This window comes from Pyrgilauda ruficollis, unplaced genomic scaffold, assembly GCF_017590135.1.
Source record: "Pyrgilauda ruficollis isolate IOZ18807 unplaced genomic scaffold, ASM1759013v1 scaffold51, whole genome shotgun sequence".
NCBI lineage: Eukaryota > Metazoa > Chordata > Aves > Passeriformes > Passeridae > Pyrgilauda > Pyrgilauda ruficollis.
The window spans coordinates 4334087-4356003 of NW_024526711.1; the positions used below are offsets into that span (position 1 = coordinate 4334087).

The following is a 21917-nucleotide window of genomic DNA, read 5'->3' on the forward strand; positions in this document are numbered from 1 at the left end:
GTCCTCGCCACAACACGGCGGCCACACAGGGAACGCCGAGTAAACAGATCAATGATGCTGCGTGCCCACGCAGCCCGTGGCACCGCTGGGGTGACGAACAAACAAACCTGTGGTCAACGGCAGCAAGGCGAGAGGTGTCAGAGCAATCTGGGTTCAGATGGCACACTACACTGCAACAAACTCCGCTGTCCTCTGCTGCTGTTAACAGCTGGACACAAGCAGAGCGCTCCTCCCAGCCACACAGCCCGCGGCCATCGCATGTGCCTGGGTGGGGATGCCTCCAACACCGGGGTCTTGGGCAGAAACCTCCAGGAAGGGACACTGGCTCCTCACCCACACATGTGTGCACGTGCAGGCGCCCTCCCTGAAGCCACACCAGCACTTTTCAGGACATGAATTTGTCCAGATACAAATTTTATTTTAAAAAATTGTATACTTACATATATATATACATGTATACAACTTTTATAAATATATTTCATTTTTATATACACAGACACATCTGCACATATAAATAAAGTGATATTTAGTCAACAGATGTGTTTGTATCAAAAGCTGTCCCTGGCCACCAGCCTGGCTGAGGCATGGAGGCACTGACAGTGCTGAGAAGCACCTGATCACTTCGAGGGACTGACACAGAGCTGCTAGCAGCGGGCAGTGGACAGGATGCCATGGGAGCCTGTGAAGGTCCCGGAGGCAGGAAACACTCCACAAGCTGGTGGCACAAGGTACAGAGTCCTGATATGCCAGTACCATAAAATGGGTAAGAAAGTGCCTTCACCCCTATGAAAACAGCACTCCAACAGGAAAATGTACCAGAAAGATCATGAAACATAGACATGGCCACATCTCTCATCCAGTAAGATAAACCTGACAATGTCCTCAAGAATGGTCTTGGCACTTGAGAAGAGGGTTTGCTACTGATGGTTAGGAGTGTTTGGAAAGTCAATGTACAAAGTGATACAATTTTGCCTTCAGAAATCTGCTTTTCTTCTGAATTCTGTCAAGTTATCTGACCCTTAAGTGCAGATTTTAAAATACTTACATTTTTCCCAGGCTGTGGTGGTAGGCGGGTGACAGACATTTAACCACCAATATCTGCATATTTAAAATTTTACATTATTTACATCTGCCTAGTGATGGGCATAGCATAGATTTCAAGAAATCTTTCTGAATTTTTTTAAGTACTCTGAAGAGCTCATACCTAACAAATATGAAATTTCTAGACAGAACTTTCTGAGTTTTGGCTTGCCTTATTTTTTTATCCTGTTTAAACCACTTATAGGCCCTTGCTGAATTCACAACATTGGATAAACAGTACCAATCTGGTCTTTTTATGAGATGCAGAAGGACATTGATTGGGATGTTATTTTCTCTGCTTTTAAAGGAAAATACTCAGGGCTAAAACAAAATGAGAAATGTGAGAATATGGATACTGCTAGGAATAGTCACCTGTCTCCACTCAGATGCCAGCAGCCCTGCCCCAGCAGCTGCTCCAAGACACTGCTCTGTACATTCTCTGTCATTTGTGACTGTTTGGGATAGCAAATGGAAAGAGCCTCTCAGCAGAGAGCACAGCTTCTCCCCGACTGTTGTACTCCCACATTGCAATACACTTAGTCTAACCCACCCAGGATTAATTCCCAGAGAACCTGGAGAAATGGGTTTTTCTTTACTACCTTGGCACATGCAGCATAACAGGGTTTTGCAACATGCTCTGTCAGAACAAGCAAGGGACATTCTGCTTTGAATTCACACATCAGTAAGTACCATTTTTATGGAGATTTTATCCATCAGCATCCTAGTAGTATTATAGAAACAAAATAATAAATGGAAGGGGGAAAAGGAATACTTATTTATCCCACTGCACCGTGGGAAAAGCAACAAGAACACAGTTGTTACAGCTGGGTCAACCTTGTGCAACTGCTTTTTCCAGCAGGGCTAATTAACAAGTGAAAGTCCATTTCTTTCTACCGAAATTGTTATAATGAGGTAATTGTTACAAGCAGAGTCTGTCATCAAAAACAGCCAGACAGTGGGAAACAGAGAAAACAAATAAGCAAGGGCAGCTTGCCCTCATGTCTACCTGTGCCGGCGTGGATCTGCACACACGATGGGTGCAACCCCAGCCAACGGGCTGTGAGCTGATGCATGGGTTTTCTAGGAGCTAGAGTTTAAAACACACCATGTTTTAAAAATGATGCACAGCTCAAGCACATAATGACAGTTAAAAGAGAAAGAAGAAAGAAAAAAAAGGAAAAGCACATATTTGATGATGACTCCTATATCCTCATACTGATTTTCAAGTTCATTTGGTCCTCAGACCTGATTTTGTTCCTTGAAAAGGAGACATCTGATTATTTGTAGCACAACAAAAAGCAAGACAAAATTTCCCATGCACTTATTGGAATGAGTGAGGTTTCTTCTTTCCCATTTCTGCCTCCTTTTTCAAGTCCCCCACCAAGGATGATATTTTTGAAGTTAGTTCCTCTGGAAGTGTTTTAAATAGTGAATTTGCAAGATGCCTAATGATAAGCTTTTCCAACATCATGAGAAAAGCCTGCAAAAATTTGTGAATAAGGCTTCCAAACCTCATGGGAATAGTGCTAAGTAGGACTAATGAAAAACAAGCTTTTACTGCCTGCCTAGCTGTTACAACTCATATTTTCAAGTCTTCTTCCCTTAAGACAAGCACTAAAAACAAATTTCAAGCCAGATCCAAAATTTTCCTGTAGTCAGGCGAATCTGCTAAGGGGGATTTGATTAATAACTGCACCAGAGAATGCCAGACCCTCAAGGAAATGGCAACACTCTCCCTTTTTTGGAAAACTAAATCAAACTCACACCTTGTAAGGCCTCTTTGACAGTGAATTCTGTTACTACCCAGACTTTCCCTACTGCCTATGACTTCACCATTGTTTTTGCGGATACTCATCACACCAGAAAAAAAAAATTCCTCTCTTTAAAAACTGAATTTCCTTATGCATTAAAGAATGCAATCCTCCTTTCGCAGAAGATGTTTCTTTTTTTTAGTAAATCTTTTAGAGTCACATAAGCAAACAAAGTACTTCAAGTAAAGGTATATTTATAATGTAAATGCTTTGGTTCCAAAATACTCATAGATTTTTAGAAGTAGTATTACATACAGATCAGTTCGAAATACTAAGAATGGTATTAGTAAGCATTCAATAATAACTGACCAGGAAGGAGTGGTCTGCTTCACTGACCTGTTCTGACTAAACTGCATCATATGCATTTGTTACTGCAGTGAACAAACAAGGGTGTTAATGTGCACAGTGCCACACTGTGAACCACAATTTTGTATTACCTCCTTTTGCCAAGCTGCTCTATAACACCATCCCAAAGATAAAAACCTCTTAACCACAAATCGATTTGGTTTTGTTTTAAAAATTGATGAAATTAAGTTGTGTTGAAGCCTTTCCCCAAACTTGTCAGCTCTGGGGTGTCCCACCCTCCATAGAGCACAGATCATCACATCCATGCCATCCTTGTAGTGGTCCAGAAACCAGAATCAGGGTTAGAACTGCTGACAAACTGCAAAGTGTCAAATCAGTTTCTCCCCACTGATTCTATGCCAGGCTGTGCTGTGGAATGTTTCAGAGGAAGACTCAGTCATTGTGGGCTCAGGGATGAAATACGTGCAGAGGATCATAAGCTACTCCCCATCTTGGGTGAAATATCAAAGCACAACAAGCACAAGCACTATTCCTGCTGAGAAGTTAGGAAGGGATCTGCAGTCCCCTCAATCTGTCCCTAGTAGATTTATGCACAACTTTCTTTACCCTCCTACTGTCAGGTGGAGCATTGATTCCACCTGGAAGGAGCTGGAGGTAGCAATGAAGATACTTCTGATGTGTACAGAGCCTTTTGGGACAGAAGGCATGGGGATGAAGCAGCTCCTCTAAGGGAAATACTCCAGAAACCCGAAAGGAGAAGTGTATGGATTTTATCATGGGAGAAATAGAAGGGTGCCTGCAGTCCTGTTGGGCAGATGATGGCCTCCAAACCGACGTGGAGCACGTGCAGCTTTGGCAGAGTACTCCATAGTAAGTGTACACACACGGAGCCCGTCGCAGAGAAAAACAAAGCGCAGTTAGAGCAGCGGGGCGAACAGAGCTATTTTAAGCACTTCTCGCTATGGTTTACCCTCGTAGCAGAACACTTAGAAAAGCCGTCAAAATGACAATCACTATTTAGGTTAAAAAAGCAAGTAACTACTTCAATAACAATTTATTCACCACCTAATGTTTGCAGTTGAATTACAGCTCTTACAGTGCTTTTCTAAAGTGTGATATTTACTGCCTCTACCTTGCCTTCCCAAGACCTTTTTTCTTTCCTTTTTTCTTTCGTTTTTTCTTTAAATAGAAAGGAATTGGAATCATGACTTACATGTAACTTTTCTAGGTTCTGTGCTGGCTAAAATGTTCTCACGATGCAGGGAACAGGATCAGTGGAGAAATTAGGAGGCTGCAGCAATCCATTAAGAAGTGACCCTCCAAAGTGCTGTAGGGCAGTCTTCTGGCAACTCAGTTGGAGCAACCTAAAATAAAATAAAGGCACGAATTTAAAAAAATTAAGCACTGAATCTTTACAAACACCCTCTTTGTTTTTTCCTTCCAAAAAAACATGTTGAGGCATCTTTTTTCTTAAATATAGAAGGTCTTTATGCCAAACATGACAATTACTTCATGTCCATTTCACACTTTGTCAAACCTTTAAGCTGTAAATACCTTCCTACAAAGACCATGTTTTCCTTTCATTTGCATAGTATGAGGCCCCTGAAAAGAATTACTGAACAGATAAACTAATATTTCTGTGATTATTCCACCAGATCACACTGCAGGTACGTGCATTGTTACGCATACATACGAAGGAATTCTTTACTGTGATAGTGGTGAGGCACTGGAGCAGGCTACACAGAGAAGCTGTGGATGCTCCATCCCTGGAAGTGTTCTAGGCCAAGGCTGGATTGGGCTTTGAGTGACCTGCTCTAGTGATAGTTGACCCTGCCCATGGCAGATGGGTTGGAACCAGATAAGCTTTAAAGCTCAGCCTAAATCACCCTGTGGTTCTATGAAACTGCACATCACATCAGAAAGGAGTTATAACAAAACCAGTAAATTTATCTAGTAGGCTTTAAATAATAATTACTACTGGCTTTTGTCAAAGCTTTGCATTGATTTTATTAAGGAATTTACGTTAGGAACATAAAATTTGTTCCTTTGTTTCTCCTTTACTCTGGTGAGCTTCAAAGAAGAAACACCATCAGAGTAATTTGGTATTCCTGGGTTGATGCGATGTGTGTCGTAATCCTGCAGCCACCCTAAAGCAAAGCTACCTGTCACGCCAGTTCATGTCAAAAGAAAACTGGAGAGAGAATGAAATGTTCATCTGCCCACAGAAAATTCACTGTGCTGTCACCTCTGTGCAAGGGACTCAGGGCTCAGTCCCTGGAGCGGAGGCACTCAGGGATGGGGAAGGCTGGTGAGAGCAGGGCTGGGGCCAGGGGGCTGGAGCAGGGGTGGGTGAAACCCCCAGCAGCCAAGTCCCAGCATCACTACACAGCCCAGATCCCACAGTGAGCACAATCCCAATCCCAGACTCTGGAAAAGGCTTCCCCCATCTATCAAGGAAGCAGTCACACTCTGAAGTGGTTGGGGAGGAAATACTTGTGGAAGGAGAAGTAATTAGCTTTAAGCTACAGGGGTTCTCAAGTTGAGGTTTTCAAGTTGCCAGTGCCCAACACTTTACTGTTTTCCTGGAAAAAAACACTGGAATGCTTAACTAGTATTTACTTGAGTGAAGTTGGCAACTGGGAGTGGAAAGGAAGATGGTTTTGTTTTGAACAGAAGAGGACAGCAGCAGTACAAGCAGTGGCATGTATCTGTCTTCACAGGATCACTGCAAAGGCTCTGTCTGCAGGATTACCACAAACTAAAGCCAGATAAAGAGGGAAGTGAGGAAGAGGAAAATATATCCCGAAAATTTAGATTTTTTTAAAAAACTACTCTTATTTTTTTAAAATATGCAAAATTAACTCTTCAGTAAAAAGTTCTGTTTTCTCAAGAGATGTCTGCTATGTCTATTTATTATGACTAATGCCTGTTTATGACTCCATAAAAAAGTGGGGGGAAAAACCAAACCAAAACAAAACACAGTGCAAGTAAGAGAGATTTGGTGGTTATTTTTCTAAGTATGCTGCTCCTGGTAAAAAAAGTTCAGTATTTTCTGAGCAGTGATCCTACTGCATTTTACTCCAAGTCTTGTTGAGAATTGGTTCGCTTATGGAAAGCAGGTTATTTCCTCTGGATGGCACCCTTCTAGATGGTTTACCAACAGATGCTCAAACTCCTGCTACCTTTAAGGATTACCTAATTAGGCACTTGAAAAGAATCATGAGGCTGTGCTAGGAACACAGTGCTTGTGTCTCTTTAGTTTATACAATTTTTTCCAACTGGGCATAACATTCATTTACAGACTGTAAGAGTACCAAATATTTATGGTCACCAATATACATTATTTAAATTGCCTATAAACCTAAAAATATAAACTCTAAATCTGTTCAGTCATAAATCACTGGTAGAACAAAAATAACTGTTGCTCACTCAGTGGCCAAAGGACTAAAACCAGGGAGGTCTCTGTGTTTTCAAGGATAACTTAGTTTCCTGAGCAAAAATTGTACATGCCATGGTGTATCAGAAGAAAAAGAGAATAAACAGAAGTTGGGAATAGGGAAACAAGAAAAAAAAAAAGGGGCATGGCGGTGGGGGGGGAAAGAAGACTTTCAGCACCCCTGAAGCTTTTCTGAGAAGGTCTGATTGATGTTCACTGCTGTAGAAAGCATGAGGCTGCATCCCAAACATTTCATTCCCTTCTGCGAATGTCTCACTCCATACCTCTCCCCATGTTCCCCAGATATTCTTGCCCTATGCAGGATGATCCAGCCAGCATCAGGTTTTACACATGATCTAAAAGACTAAAGCAGGAATCTCTCTGCTCAGGGGTCAGCTTAGGGTAGAATGAAACTTAACCCCTGCCTATGCTCAGCACGAGGGCTTCTTCATGCTTTCCATTCGACAAAAGACTTTTCCTGAAACAGGCGAAGTATTAAAGGCAAAGCTGTTACTACGGCTGCAAACTTACAGGAATACATAAAAACTGAGTTCATATGAAGAGCCAATGGTGCACCTACTGAAGAGGAATTTCAGCAGTTTAACAGGCTGATCAGCCAGGTTTACAGCATTGGGAAAGAGCTGGACCTTAGGCAGGGTTAGATGTACTCCTGCTCCAAGGCTTGCTCACATCAAGGTCTCAGCTCTCAGCACAGACCTGCACACGTGGGCCATCAGTTAACAGGGTCATGAGAGGCCACAAAATCACTCTCCTACACCAGCTTGAAGAACCAACTCCTGCAGTCTTGGAGGTTGCAAGAAAACCTTATAGTTATTCCAAAAAGAAGCATCTGCCTTAAGAGCTTGCAAAGAAATTTAGAAAAATAACAATACTTCCAACTAGACCGTGTAAATCTGCTTGATTTTTTAAAAAACTTATATTATTTAACAACCTCTTGTACGTTTTTTGAACCAGGTTACCTTCTTTCTCCCCTTTTCTGATGGCTTCCAATACCACCTGGCAGCTAAAATTAGCACTGAGAAACGCAAATGCAAAGGAAGACACACCAGACACTCTAACTGGCAGAAGAATGCACGAAGTTGAAAAACCATTTGCTTCAATGAAACACCTTCCAGTTTGGATTTCTGTTATACAGAGAGAGTGTTCAAAGGAGAGGTTTTGTTTTTAACAAGGCTTTAATGCTTAAAAGGAGGAAAACTGGCAAGTTCTTCTGTTTGCAACAAACAAACCAAGAAAGGTGAATTGAGAAGGGCATGATGAATGTACGTGGGTATTACTCCACTTGTCATGAAAGATGTTTCAAGCACAGAAAATTGTGTAGTCGTGCCTGGAGATGCTGGGTGGGCCATGAGGGAAGAGAGCAACAAACACACAAATGCAACAAATACACAGTGGGTTGTTTATCCTGATGTTCAGCACAGGTGGGTAAAATAAGGGCTAAGTAAAATGACCCACACAAGGAGACCAGTTGGTGAGCTTCTCTCAGATGTGGACAGGAGGAAAAAATATTTAAGGAACGCTGAGCACCTGTGAGCTGGGAGCGGTGAGCACAGGTGTGCAAACAGAGCTGGTGTTTTCTGAAGCAGTGCCTCACCTGGTGGAGTGCAATGATGCTACTTACACAACTATGTACAGAAATTGATCCCAGTGAAGTCAAGGATCCCACCTTGTTACATGCAATACCCTCACAGATCAGCAAATGTGTTTTCCTTACGTTTTGTGTGCAATTTCTTTCTGGTTGAAGTAGCTTCATTGGAACATTTGTAGCTGGAAGGGTCGCCTGAGGCTGAGAAGGCATTTGCAGTGCTTCTCACATCTAATGCATGATCTCCCTGAAATCTGTAAATTAAACCCAAGATGATATCGATACCTATGTCTCAAAAGAGACATGGTCTGCTTCACCCTCAGTGCTTCACCCTAATTTCCTCAAAATTACCTGTGTAGTTCTTCTAAAGGGAAAGAACACACTCAAGAAAGAACTCCTGCTTGTTCCCACGTGCACTGTTTAACCAGGGGCTGCCAAAACAGGAGTCAAAAGGGCACAACAGCTTCTTTCCCAGCATCCAGAGGTGGGATGAAGAAAACCAATGCAACCAAGGAGGTGTGGACCACAAACAGAGAGGTACCCACCCATCCCAGGGCTGCGAGGACCAGCTCTGCAGTGCGTCCCTATCTGGGTAAGCTGTGTCAGCAGTCAGAGGAGATGAGATAGAGTTATTCCCTCAAATAATGGCAAAATGATGTCAGGAACCACCCTAGCCAGAAACTGTGACTGAAGTCACCAGGAGAATCTTCAATACAACCATTGCTGGCTGACTGGCTGCAGGGGAAGGCAGCTGCTGCTGCCCTGGAGCGCTCCAGAGTCTGAAAACTGGATTTTCACCAGCTACACCTAACAAAAGCAACGAAACTTAAACAGAAAACTTTCAGAGAAGCTGAGGAATGTGCATAGGGAGAATTTCCCACCCTTCCTTGTCCTCTGGTTGCAGTTAGGTCTGTGACACATCAACCAGGCAGGGCAAGAAGGCATAAGGCTGCAGTTCAAGAGTACTGCCACAGGAACTTGTAAATCTTTTTATGTAAAACCTGAGTTATTTTCTCATTGGAATATACTTGACTTAAAGCCACAATCAAAAATATTTTATCTTGGGGTTATGACTCATGAAAGAATGGCTAGGTGTGAAAGGAAAGTTAATATATTCTGTGAGAAAAACCCCCTCCCCAGCAAGGTTATCAGATGACATGAGTTGAATATTTATGCCCTATGCAGTAAAACCAATAGACAGCAAAAGCCACAGCCTAATACTTTGTGTCAGATCTGATGAAAATTCAGATACCTAGCTTATTTCCCCTCAAGGGCTGGAAATTATGGTTAACACACATGCATACAGGAGAAAATGAGATGGTTCAGTGATGAGGATGAAACTGCTGTCCCTTAGTCTGGCATGTTGGAAGATGATACCAGACTAGCCAGCGCTGGTTCTCTCGGATGAGAATGCTTTCCAGGTCGTCATGAAATGACACAGCTCACTGGGTTAATGCTCCAAGGCTCCTGACCCAATGCATGTGACCCACAAAAACACACCCCTGCCATGCCAAAAAGATGTTCCCATGTTGAATGATTATCACAGTCAGACTTTTACTGCTGATTTCTTTTAAAAATTGCAAATTGAGAAAACAGTTAATATACAGAATGAAAGAACAGGCCACAGTCAACCACAAAAACTTCCCATAAGGTTCAGCATGTGGGAAACAGATAAGTAAATGCTGTGAAAGACGAACAATATTTAAGTATTAACACAAATGTTTGTTTTGGGGAGGTTTATCTGGCATCTCTACCGGTTTTCCTCCAAGCTGTAATACAAAAATAACTACGTCTAACTGCAACTGGGAAGAGATGGCAGCAGCTCAACATTGCTCCCTTTTTTCCCTCTGTACTCAGAAAAAAACCCCAACTGCCTTACAGTGTCACACAAACTAATTTTAAGGTGATTTAAGATGAAGTCAGGCATACATTTGCAAGTTCAGAAAGTTCAGTCAGTGGTCTCATTTTCATCATCCTGTCAAATGAGGACATACATGTGCAACATAAGGGCAGGAGAAACAGGTTTTTCTCCAGCTGTAATGCTCGTCCCCCATGTTAAGGCATGAGGAAAAGAAGTTATCCTTTAGCTCATACAAATCCTGGACACAATAGTTGATCACCAAACTATGAAGAGGGAGCCCATGTTGACAGACGTACACATCTTGCCTATGCAAGCTGTGGTAGGGCTGAAAGTGAGTAAATGCTGCATCTCCCATGAAGCAGCTACCTCTTATCTTCTCTGTCTCAACCCTCACTCCAAGCAGGAGAAAGTCAAAAGACATTAAATTGTTTTGTAGGTGATCTTCAGTTGTTAAAAATACAAAAAAGAGAAAGGGAGCATGTTGGTGGGAAAGAGGTTCAAAAATATGTTTCCTCATGGGTGAACTCAGGTCTTTTTAACAAGAAAAGCCAGAGAGGCCATGCACAGTAATGCTGAGAAAAAGGAAATGGTACTTCATTTTAGCCAGAGTCATAAATCTTACCAGTGAGCCTCTAACGGCGAAACAGCGAGCAGGGGAATTTTTATACAGAGATAATTAGTTGCAAGCTGATATCAGGTTTACTGTGCAGTGCACTCTGTGTGTGCAACACGTTCTCAACCTGCAAAACCCCAGACGAGGCTCTGGCAGCCTTGCTGCTGCTGGCTTTTCCAGAAGGCATGCAGCTGGAACTCCCAGAAACCCTAGAAACCCTTAGGAAAAAAAAAGGTGAAGATAGAAATGGGTATTTCTGCTCCAGAGAAATCTTGTCTGTAGCCCAAAATGATTCTTCCAATGGGGAAAATGAACCATGTTTATAAAACCACACCCCTCTGCTACAGGACCAACAGGACACCTTGTGCGACCATTAATACCCTTGTCTTCTAGGGATCCAGACACCACTCGCAGATCCTTCAGAGCAGGCAGATGGGTCAGGGAAAAGGTTTATCCATTGAAGTGAGAAACAAAATGTGGTTGAGGGAAATTTATCAGCCAGAAAAAAACAGCTGTGAAGACACCTCACAAGCACCAAATTCAATGGGACATTCCCTCCACCTGTGCTGGCAACAAGACAGCCCATCCGCCAGTGCTTGTTCCTCGACGTCTTGCTCTGTTTCAGAGAACAGCCAGGGACTTGCACTAGTGATCGACATAAGCAAAGACTCCACCACAGCTAGTAGTCAGACTGCACTTCCAGCCAAAGAGTTTTTGCTTTTCGGTTTCTAGATGATGGGGAGTTCAGGAGACATGCCAGCAGCACGCCGGGTGTGCTAGGTGCCAGCGAGCATCCTAGCACTTGTGAAGCTACTTTAGAAGGGACCAGTTTGGTCTAGATGAGGGGGTCTGGAAGCCTTCATCCCCAAAAGATGCCCAAGTTAGGAAACAGCCGAGAAAGGACAGCAGCTTGCGAAGGGACAGCTCAATGAGAAAAGAGAGCCCACTCCAGCTGCACAAGGACATTTGAGGCTAATGGTCCCCACAGGTTACCTTGGTGCTCCCTACCTACTTTCTGCCCATCCCCTATTTTCTTTTTCATCCCAACCTAGTGCAACAGGACAGATACCCATTGCTCAATCACACTCCTCTGCTGACCCAAAACAGCTGGAGGCAGGTGGGGCTGGGGGCAAACCAGCTTTGCCTGCATGGGGTTAAAGCAGCAGGTCTTTTGTCAAAGGCACAGTTTGCCTGCAACCATATGTTAAACTGAAAGACCAATCTGTATTTACTGTGCTAAACTACAATTATGGGGTTTTTTTAATCATTCAGCCTAATGGTACACAGCTGTCACAAAAATCTTTGAACACATCACTGGCTCTCTTTGATCTGATTAACCAGATAAGGAACCACAGCCAAAAGATATGAAAGGATGAGTCCAAATTTCAAACTCTCAGCTGAGCAAAGAATTTCGTTCAAAGTAATGTGCAAAATAAGGAGAGAGGAGGTTCACAATGCAAATTAAGGTTTTATTTACTACTGATATAAGCAGGTAAAATACTCTCCATTGCACGGTTAAAGAATAAATGGACCCTAGTCTCAAAGTGGTGCTGACAGGTGTTACATCTGCCACACTAATCTGGGTGGATGCCAATATTTGTATAATCTTTTTTCCAGACTCAAAACAAGGGGCTTTCTTCCACAGGGATGCTTTTTAGACTGAAGAAGCCTCCCTGTGATATTGAAGAGCTCCAAGGGTATGGCCCCTTCACCCAAACTGCTTCTGTTCAGCATGTTTCTTCAGATAGTATTTCTTTTTTTAATTCAAGACAGCTTTGTTTATTTGCTTTTATTTCTAGCATAATGTTTACTATTCCAATCAGAACATTCTGTAATCTCATCTAAATGTTTTATTATTAATTGCTGCACCCCACACCCCACCCCTAATAACTATCCTCAGGAGAGATAAACATTTCAACACAACTTACTCTAGTTAAAGCCATGAATATGCATTATTTATTTATTTAGGTAAACAGTAATTAAGAAAAATCACCAAACTGCCTTCTCTTTGAAATGAGCTCTACTTTACCAGCCTTGCCTTGGGAATTGCAAGTCCCTTAAACACATCTAGTACTTTGTCCTCCTCCACCATGATTTACATTGATGGGCCTCAGACCACACTACAGCTGCCAGAAAAGCAGTCAGTCCTTACGCTGCCTGAGGCTGAGTGACAAGTCCAAAGCTTCCAGCAAGGATAAGCAAGAGGTACCAAGATGTCAGCAGAGAAGAAAGGTGCAGGATGAGGAAAAGAATGCTGCTATCTATCACTCAGTATGCTGATTTTTAAGATTTTTTGCAGCAAGACAACCACTTCTAACATGAAAACACTCATGACCCCCTTCTGCCCTCTCCCTACAGATAGAGGGCTGTGTCCTGACAGAGGGGCTTGTGACCACTGAAGCCTCTCCATGCTAAGCTGGATAGCAGCCAGCCCCAAACCGAGGAGTTTTTTGTGCCAGAACAGTCAGATAGCCCCGTGTGCTATATGTACATATACACATACATATATACATACATATATATATATATATATATATATATATATATACACAAACACACACACATATATACACACACACACACAACTTATGCAATGGGTAATAAGCTGCTGAGTGACTCCACCAATTCCCCCGGTTTTCTTCCTCAATGTTACATTAACTCAAATATTAAAACATCCCATCCTGACTTACATTTCCACCAAATTGCACCACAAGCCATGACAGAATATGGCAGCACCAGAGGCAATGAAGCCACTAACAGGACACTCAATGTTTTAAACCAAAAAAGCCAGACACACCAATATAGTCCTCACATGGTTGATTATCCAGCTTAAGGATCGCACCAGCACTACAAGAGAGGAATCAAAATGTATCCCAAGCCAAAGGGATTTTCACAGATCTAAAATTGTTAGGTAAATAGATAAAACTGCGGTTGGGGCTTTGTTTCAGTTTTCAAAGCTAATTTCCGGCCACCGTTCAGAGAAATGCTTTGCATTTCCATTTCTGACTCACCCGCTTTAACAAGCGCACTCGCTGGAATTACTAAGCATAGGATCTCATCAAAACATTTCACTTTCTGAATCAAAGTGCTTTTCAATTTTACTGATGTGAACTTATCTATAAAATTTACCATGGTAACAACACTGGTGATGTGCAGGTACGAGTGCACAATGAGATGTGTCAGAGGACCCTTCTTCCACTGGACATCGACGTAGGTACAGCAATGCCTCCCAAATTCTGCCCAGCCACTTGGGGCACACTGACACCAGTCTCTCACATCCCCATCATAAAGTGATACACACTCCCAGAGACACATTTAAACATCAGGTATGAATGAAAAGCATTCCTGAAAAGAATCTGTTATGAAACCGAAAATCGGAGATCGCCGCAATGCTGTGCCTAAGTTGAGTCATCAGTTCCCTTTACAGCCTGATAATTGACACTGCCTTGATCAGAATGACTGATCCAAATGTTGCTTTGTGTTTGTGTGTTTTTGTGGTTGGGTTCTTTTTTTTTAATTAAGAAAAAAGATTTCTTATGTAAACAAGCCGTCTGTCATCTTGCAGGAATGTTTGTATTCTTCAGATCATGGGAAACATCTGTCAAAACCAGATTTTGCTCTCCTCAATCAACTCGATACAGTCTTAATCAGACTGTACTACAAAGAACCGGTCTTGTTACAGAAAAAATACGCTGCCAACTCTCAGTGGAAGCGCTGATTTTATTTCACTTTCTTGGGACTAAATGCTGCAAAGATTATTAAAAGAGTTCCCTCCTTCCCCTGCGGGATCTCTCCCCCAAAGGAAATCCTGAGAATTTACATACTGCTTTTCTCCTCTTTGTGCGTGTTTCCAAAATTAACTACCTTCCAGGAAGAGACAGATAGGAGAAGAATCAAGGTATAGTGAAACTTCAGACATGCTGATTTCCCACCTTTTGACATGGGTACTCGGATAACGGAGTGATTCCCCTTCTGATGCTTGCAACAAATAAACACTCCCACTCGTCTGCATCCCGCAGGTCACACCTCCCCAGAATGATTCATTAGGTATTTTCACATCTTCTACATAGGGAAAGTGGGGTTGCAACTGCCTCTAGCGGTGTTTTCTGAAGACAAGGTGACACAAAACAGAGTGGTTGCTACTACCAGGATAAGGGTGATGTTAGACAGACATACTCTGAGTCCTCTGCCAGGGAATCTGCCCGGGAATAGCAAAATCATTACAAAAGAAAAAAGAAGCCAATTAGAGAAACAATGTGAGACTGTAACAGAAAGAGCAGGCTACTCCATTAGCGAGTAAATGAAGAGGAGATGACTGCAGCAGGAGGACCAGGATCAATGGGTACCAGCCAGGTGTCTTAGCTGGGGCTGTATGCAGAGCCCTGTTAAATGGACCAAAAATTTATAGATTAAGGAGACAGTACTGGAAACATTCAATAGTGTATACATGGTGTTAATTAGAAGTATGCCCTTGAAGGGGTGAGAAATTAATGGTCATGTCTATATTAGCTTTTACCCTTAGACCTAAACTACTCCATGGAACAATGTTGCTGATACGATGCCCAATTTTTGTATTTTATCTGGCAGTAACTCCAGCCCAGTGCTGCAGACTGAGCACCTACCAGCAGCTGGAGTATATCACCAGCACTGCTGGAGGCACAGCTCTCAGCGTTTATCAGTAACTCATGGATTACACATCATGCCACTAATTCTTAAATACAAGGCATGAGATAGGAGGAGAACCTTGGTATGCTTTGGAGAAGATGGAGGAGGACCCATCTAAACACTGGCTATTGAGAGTAATATAACAGCAGATTTTAAAACAAGAAGACAGACAAAATCCAAAACTGTGTATGAGAAGAAATGGTAAAACAAATGGCACAAAAAGGGAAAAGGAAACAATCTACTGGCTGAAGATGACATTAGATTTTATTTCCCTAACTGTGGTAAACAGTTGGACATGAAACTAATATCAGACATATCTGCAAAAATCGTACTCTTTTGAATGGAGTGGAACTGGATTTAAATGAAAGTCTTGCTTTAAAAAAATCTTCAGGAAAGCAATTTCTTTGAAGTAAAAAATAACTGCACAACTACACTTATGAAACAAAACTATGACAATACTAAACAAGATGAAATCTCAGCCATGTTTCAGAAATAATGTCCAGAAGTATATAGATTCAGCTCCGCTCAGCACAGAATCCAATGAGTATCATCAACCTTGCAACATCTTGGGGAATCTTGTATTTCTCTGAACAACAATTTTATCAACTTCAGCTGTTTTAGAGAGTCACACTCCCCAAATGTTGGTGAAACACTGCTTTGGCCAGATTTGAGAAGAGACTGGACTTAGCACTGGTTTCATCTGCCTGACCTAAGAAAACACATTTTCAACTGTAACTTTCATAAACTGTTTGAAGTTTCATTTTATGCACTACGGTCCAAGGGTGGCAATATGAAGACAGAGGGAGCAGAAAAAAAATGGATAGGAATGAAAAGCACTTTGGACTGTCAAGCCAGCAAATGTAAGAATTGTATTTGGCTTTGTGAGAGCATTGCCAATACTAACAAACCATTTGCCGTCTGCTGCTGCATACCAGCAGGTTGTGCACAAGCTTACATTAATACTTTGATGCATGCAAAGTGGGCATATTTTGAAGTGCCCCTCTATCTCCTTTTAAGTTAATTTTGCACCAATTCTTCAATGTCCTGATTAAAAAATAAAGATGTGGGAAACAAAGCGAAATAGGGTTTATCACCTCATAACGTTAACCAAAACAGCAAAGACTATGTTCAAATGTCTATCTAGTTCTCCCTGACAGCTCAACTCAAACTGAAACCTTAGGCATGACATGAATTTCTTCTTCAGTTTCATGTCACCTGAAAACAGAAGTTTAATATCAGTATTTTCACCATCCCAGTTAACGATCACCCAAAGCGGTAGTAAGAACCAGCAATCATTAGGCCACAAACAAAGTCAACTCCATAACAAGAAAAAAAAAAATTTCTTTCCAATCTCTCTTCTCTGCCCTTAAAACGTGACTGCAGGAGCTTCAGGGACATCCTGCATGATCCATTCTCACTGCTTGTTCCTGTAAGAAAGATGTCCTCTGCACTCAGTAATTACTGATTAACTTCATCAGGCAAAAAGAGCCTCTTTCTACAGTTCTCATGGCTTTTGGAGATTGAGGTCTTTTTTGTTTTGTTTTTAAATTGTACGACAAAAACCTACCTGTTCTGCCGTTATTATCTTGTTTTATTACTCCTCATAGTCCTGGCATTTGCTTAAAATGATGTAAAAAGTAGGCAGTTGCACAGAGAGTGATTAGTACAGCATGTGCTGTAGCAAGCAATATTATGTATTTTATTGCCCATGAAGTCAGAGTACTGGAACCAGCCAAATCTGTTACTTTGGTCTGAAAGTACATTTTTCCTTTCCTGCTTGCAACAGGATAATTAATAACTGAGAGAAATAATGGAGAAAATAAGCATGGTGTTAGGTAAGCACTCCTAATTACACAGCGTTATGTTTGGACCAAGGATTGATGTTTGGGACGTCCCTCTATAAGAGAACAACAAAGTCTGCACCTCATGTGTGTCACAAGGACATTTGCCACACCGTCTGCTCTGCCATCATCCCAAATTACTGACTACCTGTGCCAGTGTCCTCATCCCACTAAAAAGTCTGTACTTTTCCCTGATGCTCTGCAAGTGAAAAATTAAATCTAATGCTTTCCCATTTATTCAGAGTGGCTGATGAAAAGCTCATTAATACCTGGACAAAAAGGCTCTCTATAATTGCAGCACACAGTCATAAAGCCAATGCATGATGGCCAGCGAATGTTTCCAGGTAGCAACTGGCTTTACACAGGTTCCTACTTGGTAAATAGTGAGAGGAAATACTGAATAAATACTTGTTTTCCCTTATTTATTTCTACACTGGGTGAGGCAAGACAAAAGGATGTTTAGGCACTGAGCTGATTTTAGACCTCGTCCTCTGTGGATGACTTTGACTGCAATGTTAGAAGGCTTTTAATCTCACATACCTCATGGATCCTATTATCATCACCATCATAATGAAACCAGACATTGCTTACTTCCCACTCCTCCAGCCTGACTCTGGCTGGGCACACAGAAATGAGAGCTCACTGAAGAAGACCACCCATCATTTCATCTGCTTGGCTTCACCTCGCCACACTAAATGGTGTCACCTTAAGCTGTTCCCACCAATGGGCAGGTCAAGCAGCATTATAACCCAAACCATAAGGAACAGAAGACATTCAGCACACCTTGTTCACAGAAAAGGCATAAAACAATCCCCAGGTGTTTCTGTAATTCCTGTTGCTCTCAGCACAATTAGATTTTATTGAACTGTAATCCTAGATAAGTGCATTGAATCTTACAGCTGAAGTCAATTACACTGCGTTAAAGAGCCTTCCTGATTTGCAAGATGAAGATCACTTCTGTATAAAACTAAATTAGCTCAGTAACTCATTATTTGTAGCTTGGGTGAGGGGTTGAAACAGCAATGGACAACTAAGCAATTGCTGCATTTTCAGGCACTAGTCCTTTAAAGCTGCAAGCAGACTGAATTTCCAGTTTCAGCTGTTGGGAAAAGGGACAGGCACTGCAGGCAGAGAGAGGATGTCTAGTGTCGACAGCACTACATCTTAAACCATCCGTGTTTTCTCATGGCAAGGGACTCTGAGCTGACCAGCCTTGGAAGGAACAAGACATCGGTTTTCATGTACTGAGAAGTCCTCACACTTAAAAGTTTAACAACCAACCCAAAGGAGATAAAAGGGCACATCAAAAGGCATGTGACTTGTCATTTCTGATTCCTTACTCAGAATTAGCATCAGCACTGAGTGAGAGTATATAAAAACCCCTTAAACGAATATTTTTGCTTATCAGGGACTGAGTGGAGGAGCAGAGGGGCTGAAGGCCAGTGGTGGTGATGGGCTACGTAGGCATCCTTAGCAGCCACACTGTGCCAGTGCACACCTTGGCAGGAGTCCGTGAGTGTGACATTCCATTGGCTCGCACCACCTTCCTCAGCTGCTAGGCTCACTTTTGGTACCCCTCCAACCAGCCTCAAGCACTCTTCGGTTTCTTTCTTACAAACAACCATATTTACATGTTAGGAGATCTCCACGTAAGCTGGGAGATGACAGAAGCTGTGTTTCTGATCCCACTGGGTTGTGCCGGGCGCGTGCATTGAGCAGACAGGAGTGATTCAAAGCCATAAGCAGACAGACTGAGAGGAGAAAGGTGAGAGACAGGGAATATTCCAAATGCCTGCTGCTGCACTGGGGCAGCCAAACTTCACAAAAAAAGTAGGCCTGAAAAACTTGGAAAGAAGAAAATCAACCCTTCTGAGATCTGGAAATAATTTCATTTACTCTTTAACAAAGAAATGCGAGCAGCATGGGTGACTGTCCCCTGTGAGGAAGGACACCCCTTTTGCTCTGGTCTCCAGGGTGGCTCTTCCCGTCACAACATTCACATCTTTCAGCAACATCAGTAGGATTTGTTCTCACAATGAACATGAGGAAGATGTTCTCCACTGCAAAATGAGGAAGTCAGTCATGGGGCAGATGAAGGAGGCTGCCTGCGAACACACAGGAAACCTGTGACTGAGGCAGGGAACTGAACCCAGACCATGAGTTCCAGTTGGGTGCCCAGTCCAAGCTGGGTGGCTGACAGATCACCTCTTCTTCTGGGGCTTTGAAATTTAAGTTTGGTGGGTTTTACAATGAACTTCTTTTTTTATTTTTTTATTTTGTCTAGTCACTACGTTTCATTACACTCACACTTCTGCTTTGTGAAGGCTTTTGATCCTGCTTCTTTTCTGTTCTGGCTTAAAAAACCAACATAACTGAACATCAAACAGAATTTACCCTTCACACTTTGGTCTCCTCCCCTACCAACATCATCCTCTCCCCAGTGCTCAGTGCTGTGTCCTCTGTGCACCCTGTGCTCATGATTGTGGCTTCATCAAAACCCACCAGTGATATTTAGAAGGTAATTCTTCTTTGTAGCTTCACAGAGTTACAGCAACTGCTTATGGGAACAGCAGTGCTGTGAGGCAGCAGAGCAGAGCTGGTGGGAAAACCAGAGAAAAGAGATGCACAAAAAAAGGTAAGTTCCAAAGTGAATGTTCTGACACTGCTGTGCATCATGTCGACATGAGCAATCATCTGAAGAACAGCTACCAGTAAGCCACAGTGTCAGACTGCCCAGGATGCTTTACTGGCTTGGCTAATGAATCACTGGGAAAATGTGAGCCATGTGCTCACTGCCAGGGTAGTCGTCACGGCGGGTGAAAACAATGCATCTCTCACTATCACCATGACTTGTGGTTTAATTGATATTTTAAAATTTTAAATTTTAATTTAATTTAATTTTAAAATTTGTTAAGATCTTTCTGTGTGAAGCACGTAATACGCACTTCTAAGACAAAATCCTTTGGTATTATACTATTTGCAAGGAGGTGCAACGAGTCAAACCACTATTTCATGAAATAATTCACACTGGCTGAGTCCCTCACAGAATGTCTCAAGATCTTGGAAAGGAAAAAATAACTAATTTCCACATGTGTAATAACTCACACGGTGAGAAAGAAAAAGACTTCACATGTTTGTGAGAAAATGCTGCAAAACCACAAACTTTTGAAAGTGCCCAATATGCTGTTTTCAGCTTATCTGGATGCAGCACAAACTATCCACAGCTAACCAGGGTGCATCAGAAGACTGTAATCATTCCACTCCCACCACAGGATTTTTGTGCCCACTGTGCATCCAAGGCTGTCAGGCCCTACAAAATAGCATAGGACTTTTATGCTTAAAGCAGCCAAGCAGCTGCAAAAATAACTCTGTAAAAATATTGAATACTTCGTCCCACTCAGCAGCTGGAAAAACAATTACTGACTGAAAAATTCGGTGTTTGATATTACTTAATAGTTGGGGGAAAACTATTTGTGAATCATAATTAACGTTTATTTAACTATTTAAAAGCATGCATCTACTGTTTGAGGCTTCAGAGAGCAAATATGTGGCCTTCTGGTACCATTAAACAGACTAATACAGTTAAATGGGAAGGACATGAGGCAGAAAACCACACTGGAATAGTCAATCCTTCAAGGAACTGGTGTAAGAGATTGCCTCAGCGTGCAGGCTGCAACACCAGGTTTGAACCAAATCAGTAGCAACTACCCTGAGGTAAACTACCTGAATGCACAGCTCCAGCTCCTGGTGCCAGAGCAACACAAACATCATGACATAAACTGGATGAAAATCCATCACTAACAGTGACAGAGAAACTGTTCCCCTTGAAACAGCCTCAGGGGTTTATGGGCCCCTCTATGGTGACATCAGGGCTTCCTGCGAACATGTGCAGCAGAGCCTGTGAGAAAGAATGAGAAGCGCTCATCTTCAGCGAGCAAAGAAACTGGTGAGAGGTCTGGAGCACAAGTCTCATGAGGAGCAGCTGAGGGAGGTGGGTTTGTTTAGCCTGGAGAAAAGAAGGCTCAGGGAGGACCTTACCGCTTTCTACAACTGCCGGAAAGGAGGCTGTAGCCAGCTGGGGGTTGGTCTCTTCTCCTAGGTGACAAGATCAGAGGAAGTGGCCTCAAGTTGTTCCAGGAGAGATTTACATTGGATATGAGGAAAAAATTTCTTCACAGGAAGGAATTGTCAAGCACTGAACAGGCTGTCCAGGGAAGCGGTTGGGTCCCCACTCCTGGAGGTATTTAATAGCCATGTAGATGTGGCACTTAGGGATATGGCTTAGTGGTAGACTTGCCAGTGCTGGGTTAGCAGTTGGACTGGATGATCTTGAAGGCACTTTTCAACCTAAACAACTTTGCTTGTATGATTCTTAATGATTTCATGGTTCCATGAAACGAATGGTGGCTTAGGTCAGGATTTAAGATCCAGAAGCAGATGAACCATTAACAGGTTGGTGAAAACAGACATCAGGCCTTGTTTTAAATTTCTAATTGAGAAACTGTTTGACTTCGGACTTTTCAAAGCCCTAATTTCCCCCAAACAATTCCCTCACTTGTTCTCTGCGCATTTGCCATAGCTGAAATGTCCCATCACTGACAGTAACCAGTCCTCCTTTCATCTCATTCAACTTCACCCATGCAGAACTGGGCTGAGCGCCTCACAGGTCCAGCAATCACAGAACAAGAACAAAACAGC

General features: G+C 42.4%; 1 protein-coding gene across 3 annotated transcripts in view; it reads right to left on the reverse strand.

Moving 5' to 3' along the window:
* BACH2 (BTB domain and CNC homolog 2) overlaps positions 1–21917 on the reverse strand; it is a 186611-nt gene that overhangs the window by 78667 nt on the left and 86027 nt on the right. For all 3 annotated transcript variants that reach the window (XM_041480364.1, XM_041480363.1, XM_041480362.1), the window contains one exon: positions 4411–4561. The gene's annotated coding sequence lies outside the window, so the exon portion shown is untranslated. The remainder of the gene's footprint in view (positions 1–4410; positions 4562–21917) is intronic.